This window comes from Acinonyx jubatus, chromosome B4 (genome assembly GCF_027475565.1).
Source record: "Acinonyx jubatus isolate Ajub_Pintada_27869175 chromosome B4, VMU_Ajub_asm_v1.0, whole genome shotgun sequence".
Classification (NCBI taxonomy): domain Eukaryota; kingdom Metazoa; phylum Chordata; class Mammalia; order Carnivora; family Felidae; genus Acinonyx; species Acinonyx jubatus.
Window position 1 is genome coordinate 77552146 of NC_069387.1, and position 7250 is coordinate 77559395.

Consider the following 7250-nt stretch of genomic DNA (forward strand, 5'->3'; position numbering starts at 1 on the left):
GATAGGTGGCCCCTTTTACAGGTCTCAGTGAACTGGTTTATTAATTGGATGATTTCCAAGGTTTCATTCTCTGGCTACAACTAATCCCCACACCAATTTCATTCGCTGTAATCCCAGAGTCTCTATTTCAAGTCTTTCCTGTAATTAGCCTTTTACAGACTTTGCGCACTACTGAACCAGGGCCCTCCCTTGATGAATGAGCTTGGCTCCTGCCAGGCATGGCTCAGTCCCAGGGCCCCAGGCACCAGCTTCTCAGGAGGCAGCAGGTTCAACTGGGTGACTCTGTGGCTTTTTCATTCCCCCAAAACTCTGGGCATCCACTGGTGTCACTGTGCTGTCTGCCTCCCAGAACGAACTCTACACAGGAGTCTGGGAAGAGTTTGGGAAGACAGAGTGGAAAGTGGGCTCCCTTCTAACTGTAGCACCTACAAATCTCACAGTGTGTCCCCATGGAATTCACCAGAGAGCCTCTGCTGGTGCATCCCTGGTTCTACAAGCAGCACCTCTGCTACCCCAGTCACAAGGGTGAGAATGTTCCAGACTGACCCAGAGGCCTGAGTAAGTGGACTCAATACCAAAGACATTCATCTGAGCATTAACAGTTTCACTATTGGGGTGACCAAGAGATCTCTACTGTCTCCTCTGTCTCCCTGTGGCTCCCTGCATGGTTTTATTGCTCCTGTTCAACTCACTGCCCTGGAAGCCTCCACATCCCCTTTTTCACTCCCATGCCAGGTTTCTTCCCTTTTCAAACGTGCCTCCTCGGTTCCCTTTCCAGAAAGCCTCCCCCTTTCAGGCTCCTGTGGGTTCTGCTACCTGCATTCCCTTTCTTCCTCTTTCCTGCATGAAGGCTGCAGCCCTGCCCCCTCAACAATAGACACCATGGGTAAGGGCGGGAGGTCTTATCTGTCTGGTGCAACAGTGCCCCCATCACCCAGCACTGCACCTGGGCCCAAGTTTTGTAGAATGAATGGCTGCCCAGCTTTTCCTGCTTCTGGTACTGCCCCTCTACATGGGTCCCTGTGTGGGTCCCACCTCCATTGTCACACTGGACAAGAAAGCCTTTTCCCTTAGGACATTCCTCCCACCCAGATTGTCTCTTACCCCAAGCTCAGGACTGAGCCTGGCACATGTGAGTTCAGGATACGGTTTTAAGACAAAAACTGGTAAATTAGCTGCCATTTGTGTGGATGGCTTCTCTCTCTGCTAAATATGCCAGCTGTGTATCAAACCCATTTTAAGCGCACAGGAAATGCAACCAGATAGCCCATGGGTGGGAGAAGGGACCCGACTCATCAGAAGGCCTTGAACCTCCCTTGAACTCTCACATTCTCTTATCTTCATAAGCCCCCTTAATCTCACCTTGGATGCTTGTTGTGGCAACGTGACCACCTTCGGAGCCTGGGAGAGAGGCTGCATTGTCCTCAAAAAAAAAAAAAAAAGTGATTTCATTAAGAACTCCACACTTGGGGTAATAGCAAAAGCCACCCTAGGTACAAGGAGAGATCAGAATCTGGTGGTTTCTGGTGAACCTGGGCCAAGGAAAAGGACCCACTACAGTGGGAGGGATGCCAGAAGACCTTCCCAACAGAGAGGTTAGGAGAGCTGGAGCACTCGGGGCTGCTGTGGTATCTCCCCTGGAAGGAAAGGAAGTCATGATTGGGTGTCAGACATGGATCCATTGCCATCTGACCCTGTGTGAGAGACCTGAGTACCTTCTAGTCACACGAGGTGGAAAGAAGGAAGGGAAAAAGTCAGGCAAGGTCAGGAGCACTAGAGTTTACAGAGTTCTTTCTGCTTCCAGTAAGAGCTTACACTGGGCTTGGAATACACATTTCCTCACACCTCAGCATCTGCATGGACCTAACACCATGCCTTGCCTCTATAGACAGCACCATGGGAATAGCTCACCAGATGGCAAGTCAGCTCTCAAAGATTTGTGGGAAATGTACTCATTGCAAGGCACACAAGACAGCACAAGAGCTAAAGTTTAGGCAAAAACAGGTCTATTCAAACATTTATTGTGCATCTTTTGGTCATAGAGCAAGGAATTCAGAGGAAAAAGGAGATGTGTTCTATATATGTAGGAAGCAAACAGTCTGACGCTCTCACCCAGGACACGAGACAAGCACAGATGGAGCCAGTAATAGCCATGTGTCTATTGCAGTTATAGGAGGGGATGGAAATGGGATCTGTGGTGGGAAGTTAGCCATGGAAGGTTTCCCAGAGGAGATATCATGAGCCAATTTGATAAAAAAGATGCACAGCATCCCATGTTGGGATGAAAAGACTTGCAGGAACCAGCCTGTGCAGCAAACATTACAGTTTTATTTGAAGCAGGATCATCAGAAGCTACTTAAGGCAACAGAGGGTAGTATGTTATATACACAGATGCGGGGGCGTGTACCAGCATGACCCATTGCGTGGGAAGAAATTATGCCAGTCATGGCAACCTGGAAAACTATGGTGGGTCATGGAATTGGACATGGTTCGCTTCTCCCCCAAAGACCCACCCAGAACCTCTAGTCTCTCCTTGCTCCCATCCACCCCTACATCGCTGCCAACATGATCTTATACAAATACCACTTTCAACCTGTCACTCTTCCACCCAGAAAATGACTAGGCCTCCTGTTCTAGAAGAATGAGCTTCTCCCTTGACCTCTAATGCCCTTCCTCCTCTGCCTCTTATTCCTTCCTCCTTCCCCAGTGCCTCCTTTTAATATTAAGGCCTTACCACTCCATCCAAGTCAATTTTCTTGCTATCGTTTGGTGGGAAGTTGGACCAAACCACTTCCGAAGTTTCTTCCACCCCCTGGGTTCTGGGATGCTATAATGCTTCCCCACCTTCCCTCGCCATCACCTTTGGAGACTTTTGCCTCTGAGAGTGTGATCCACCCTGCATCCTGACCCAGGAATTCCTTGATCTTCTCAATTACACTCATCTTCTTCCTCCTCCACCTCAGCCACCCACTCAGGGCCATGCCCTGGGTCATCACAAAGAAATGTTCCCTCTTGGAAGCTTAAATCCCAAATCCTACTCTCTGGCCATAATCTTTCATCCTTCAGTTTACTCCCACCTACCTCCCACCACACCTGCTCTTCAGTGTTATAAATACTACCATTGTCTTCATCCCTTCATTTTCTCCTAGCCTATTAGCCCTCTCACGGCCTCTTTTCCTGTTCTTCCCAACCTAAGCATTACTCATTCATTCAACAAATACCTTTTTAGTATCTATTATGTGCCATGCACTTACCAGGTGGTAGGGAGTGGTGAACAAAATTAATACTGTCTCATCCCTCATGGAACAGTCTACTGACCATCTGAACAACCTTTTCACCAGCATCCTCCATTTCCTTATTCTGCTATCTTCCACCAGTCACCTAACGAAGTCCCATGTCTAGGAGGAAGCTACAACATTCTTTTCCCCTCCTATCCCAAGAGCTGAGCCCTGCTGGGAGAATCACACAAGCATGTAATCTGGGGCACAACAGAGTCCTGATCTCCACTTCAGCTGGGGGTTCAATCCCTCTCTTGTCCTGTCATCTTCTCATTCATGCCTTTGACCTTTGTCCCAAACTTCCACCACTCTCTTCCAGCCGCTTCTTAGTCCCCACTTTCTGTTCAAAGAAGATGACCTGGCTTCCTACTTCCCTGGGAAAATTTAGGTTATCATAAGTGATCTCCTTTTGGCATCTCTTCCATGCCTTCACTCTTAGCTGCCTCCACACCCACCTTATTTTTCTTCCTCTTGTACAGGGTTACAAAACAGCCTCCCTACCCACCTCCTCTAGTTTTTTACTCAGTTACCCTCTTTCCCACCATGTCCTCAATCTCTATTCTATGCCCAAGTCTTTCCCATCTTTAAAGTCCCTATCTTGACCCCATGACACCTTCTTGCTATTATCCTGTCTGTCTCTTCCCCTTCTCAACTAAAGTTCTCCAACGGGTAATCAAAATTCACATTATCCATTCCCCTATCACTGGTCAACTCCTAAACCTATGAAATCTTCTTCTGCGTATAATCACCATATTATGGGCACCACAGTCCTGAGAGTACATTCTTTGTGGCTTCCTAAAAGCCAAATGCAGTATAAACCCTTAGGCCCTCATCTCCTCATAGATCTCTCTGCTACAGTTGAAACATGGTAGTAGCATGTTTTCATGAAAACCATTGTTTTCAGTATCACTTCACTAACTTGCACATATTTTTTTGAATCTCGCCATTCCTTAAAGGGCTATAATACACATAAATAGGTTCCAGTTTTCATTCTCATGTAACTTGGCAATTTTCTGTCGGATGTGGTGGATAAACCATGGATAGATCCAATTTATCAGGAATTTGGACAGAGCATTCCTTGCCAAAGAAAGCACATACCCATTCTTTGCAGGCTGAAGTCAATCTAAAGCCCTACGATTCTGTGGGACCCTGGGCCACAAGGGTAACTTGCTCACTTGGGTGAGCAAGTTAAAAGAAGTGGTGGTGTTATTACTGTCTCGTTCTAGAAAGACAGTGCCAACCCTGGATGAAACGGTGTAGAAGCAAGCCAACTACAGAGACTAGAGACCAATGAATCAACAAGGAATTAGAGATATTTCCCCTCCTCCCAGATCTCAGAGTTCAAACACAAAACCATCTGGGAGGCCATGTACATTTATGTGGGTTGTGTCCTTCACAAGAGTGATAAAGAGCCAAAATTTAACTTATGCTCTGGTAACCAACCTGTATGTGGTGGCATGGGCTGTGTCCATCTGGGGCACAGGCATCTTTTACTTTACACAAAGTGTTGTCCTCTGCCAAGCCTGTAGAGCTGTAGCTGCACAGAGTGGACACCTGTTTCTAATTCACAGAAAGACCAGCCAGGCCAAGAAGACCTTGGAACACCAGAGTTGGACATAATAAGCCTTGGGACAAAAAGAATCCACTACTAGAAAACATTTGCTTCTCTTGTATCCCACTGGTATTTGGGTCAGTCAAGTCATGTTGTAGTAAAACTACCTGAGTTCAAATTCTGACTCTCCAGCTCCTAATTACATGATTTTTCATAAGTTGCTTAATTAGCACGCTGTGCCTTGGCTTCCCTCAATAAGCTAAAGATAACAATATGATATACTTCATAATGTGGTTGTAAGAATTATTTTAGAACAGGCCCAGGTGTATAACAGCGCTCAGTACACATTAACTCTTAGCTAATAGTGTCATCCTATGTATGACGGAAGATCATCTCTTGCATATCAACCAAACAACATAACTGCCTATTACCAGGGTCCTTATCAGGGGTGTGTGTGTGTGTGTGCATGTGTGTGCTTGCCGGCGGGGGCGGGGGGATGGGGGGTTCCCTGTTGCTGTTTAGTGTGTTAAAAAGAAAGCCACAGTCCCTTGGGGCGCCTGGGTGGCTCAGTCAGTTGAGGGTCCGACTTCGGCCCAGGTCATGATCTTGCAGTCTGTGAGTTCGAGCCCCGCATCAGGCCCTGTGCTAACAGCTCAGAGCCTAGAGCCTGCTTCAGATTCTGTCTCTCCCTCTTTGCCCCTCCCCTACTCATGCTCGCTCGTGCTCTCCCTCTCTCTCTCTCTCTCCCTCTCTCTGTCAAAAATAAAAACAAAAAAAAATTTTTTTTTTAAAGAAAGAAAGCCACAGTCCCAAAACAGAATCATTTAGGACAAGTCAGCAAACCAAGAGTTACTACCTAAACTAACTGCACTTTTTGACACCACCCCCCCCCCCCGCCCGCAGAAACGTAACCTTTAACTAGCCAATGCAGAATTTTCTCATCAATACTAGGAAATTTACTGATAAACATCTTCCACTCCTCTTAAAAGGGTTACCTTGTCTGAACAATGATTCCTTGCTAATAAATTCCTTTCTCCTTTTTTTATGCCCCCTCTCTGCCTTTAAAATCCTTTTGTTCAGTTCAGTGGAGCCTCTCTATACTTGTTAGTCAGGATGCAGCCCAATTCTTGAATCATTTAATAGAGCCAAGTAGAGGGGCACCTGGGTGGCTCAGTTGGTTGAGCTTCCAACTCTTGATATCAGCTCAGGTTGTGATCTCACAGCTGTGAGACTGAGCCTCACGTTAGCTCCATGCTGAACATGGAGCTTACTCGAGATTCTGTCTCTCCCTCTCCCCCACTCCCCGGCTCACGCGCGCATGCTGGCTCTCTCTCTCTCTCAAGATAAACATTTTTCTAAAAAGCCAATTAGATCTTCACATTTACTCAATTGAATTTTGTTTTTTAACAAGTGTTTCTCTGTTTCAAAAAGGCAGGCATGTGGGTGTGGGTATGTGTATGTCTGTGTGTATATGTAGGTGTGTGATGGGTGAGGCAGGAGTTACAGTCAAAAGACTCAGATACATCAGCCATGTGCAGATGCAGAGATTGGGTAGACCCATTCAACTCTATACTAAAATTTGTATTTAATTCTAACTGAACAGGAATAATTATGCAAAGCTTAAAATAACTGTTAGAAATGCCTCAGGTCCCAGACTTTCTTTGTACTTCCATCACAAAAGATTATTGTCGGACAGCTAAGACCCTACATCTTAATTACCAGTTTCTCAGGGCAAAAGGTGCATGAAATCAATTTATGGGCATTCAAATGAGGACTGTGTAGGCATCGACTGCAAGTAACAGCATCTTTAATAAGGCAGAACCTGGCTTGAAACAACCAAAAGACTAGTCTAAGCAGTAGCATGAGAAGGAGCTCTAATGCACACTTTTGTCAATTGCTCTCCCCAGATGCCAATAAAGGGTAGACTGGGGGAGGTGATTTATCCCCAGCAGCTTGGAGGCAGGGAAAATGCTTAGGAGTTTATCTCTATCAGCCAGGGATCAGCTAAGAAGGGTCTTGACTTCTGACCTTGGCCAGAGTGGAGTCCTCAGAAATTCAACCAGGGGGATAAAAAAAAAAAAATCCAGAATGGTCAGACAAGGCAGAAGGTGGGCTGGGGAGACACATCAATCCCTGCCCCAGCCACAGCCCAGCTTTTCTGAATATTCCAGGCAAGGTTTACAACTAATCAGATGGCAGCAAGCCAGGGAAGCCAGGGAAGCCCACTCCCCTCCGAATCCCGGAAGAACTTTGTAATGACTTCTCTGGTATAAGGCGGGCTGCCCACTGCCCCTGGTTCTTCACCTCCAGGGTCTTCAAAGATCTCAGGGTATTCTCCACTCTCCCCAGGAGAACTAGCTCTTACCTGAAGAGAGGCATCCTTCAAACCCCAGTCAAGCAGCCATCTAGCTGCTCCCTCA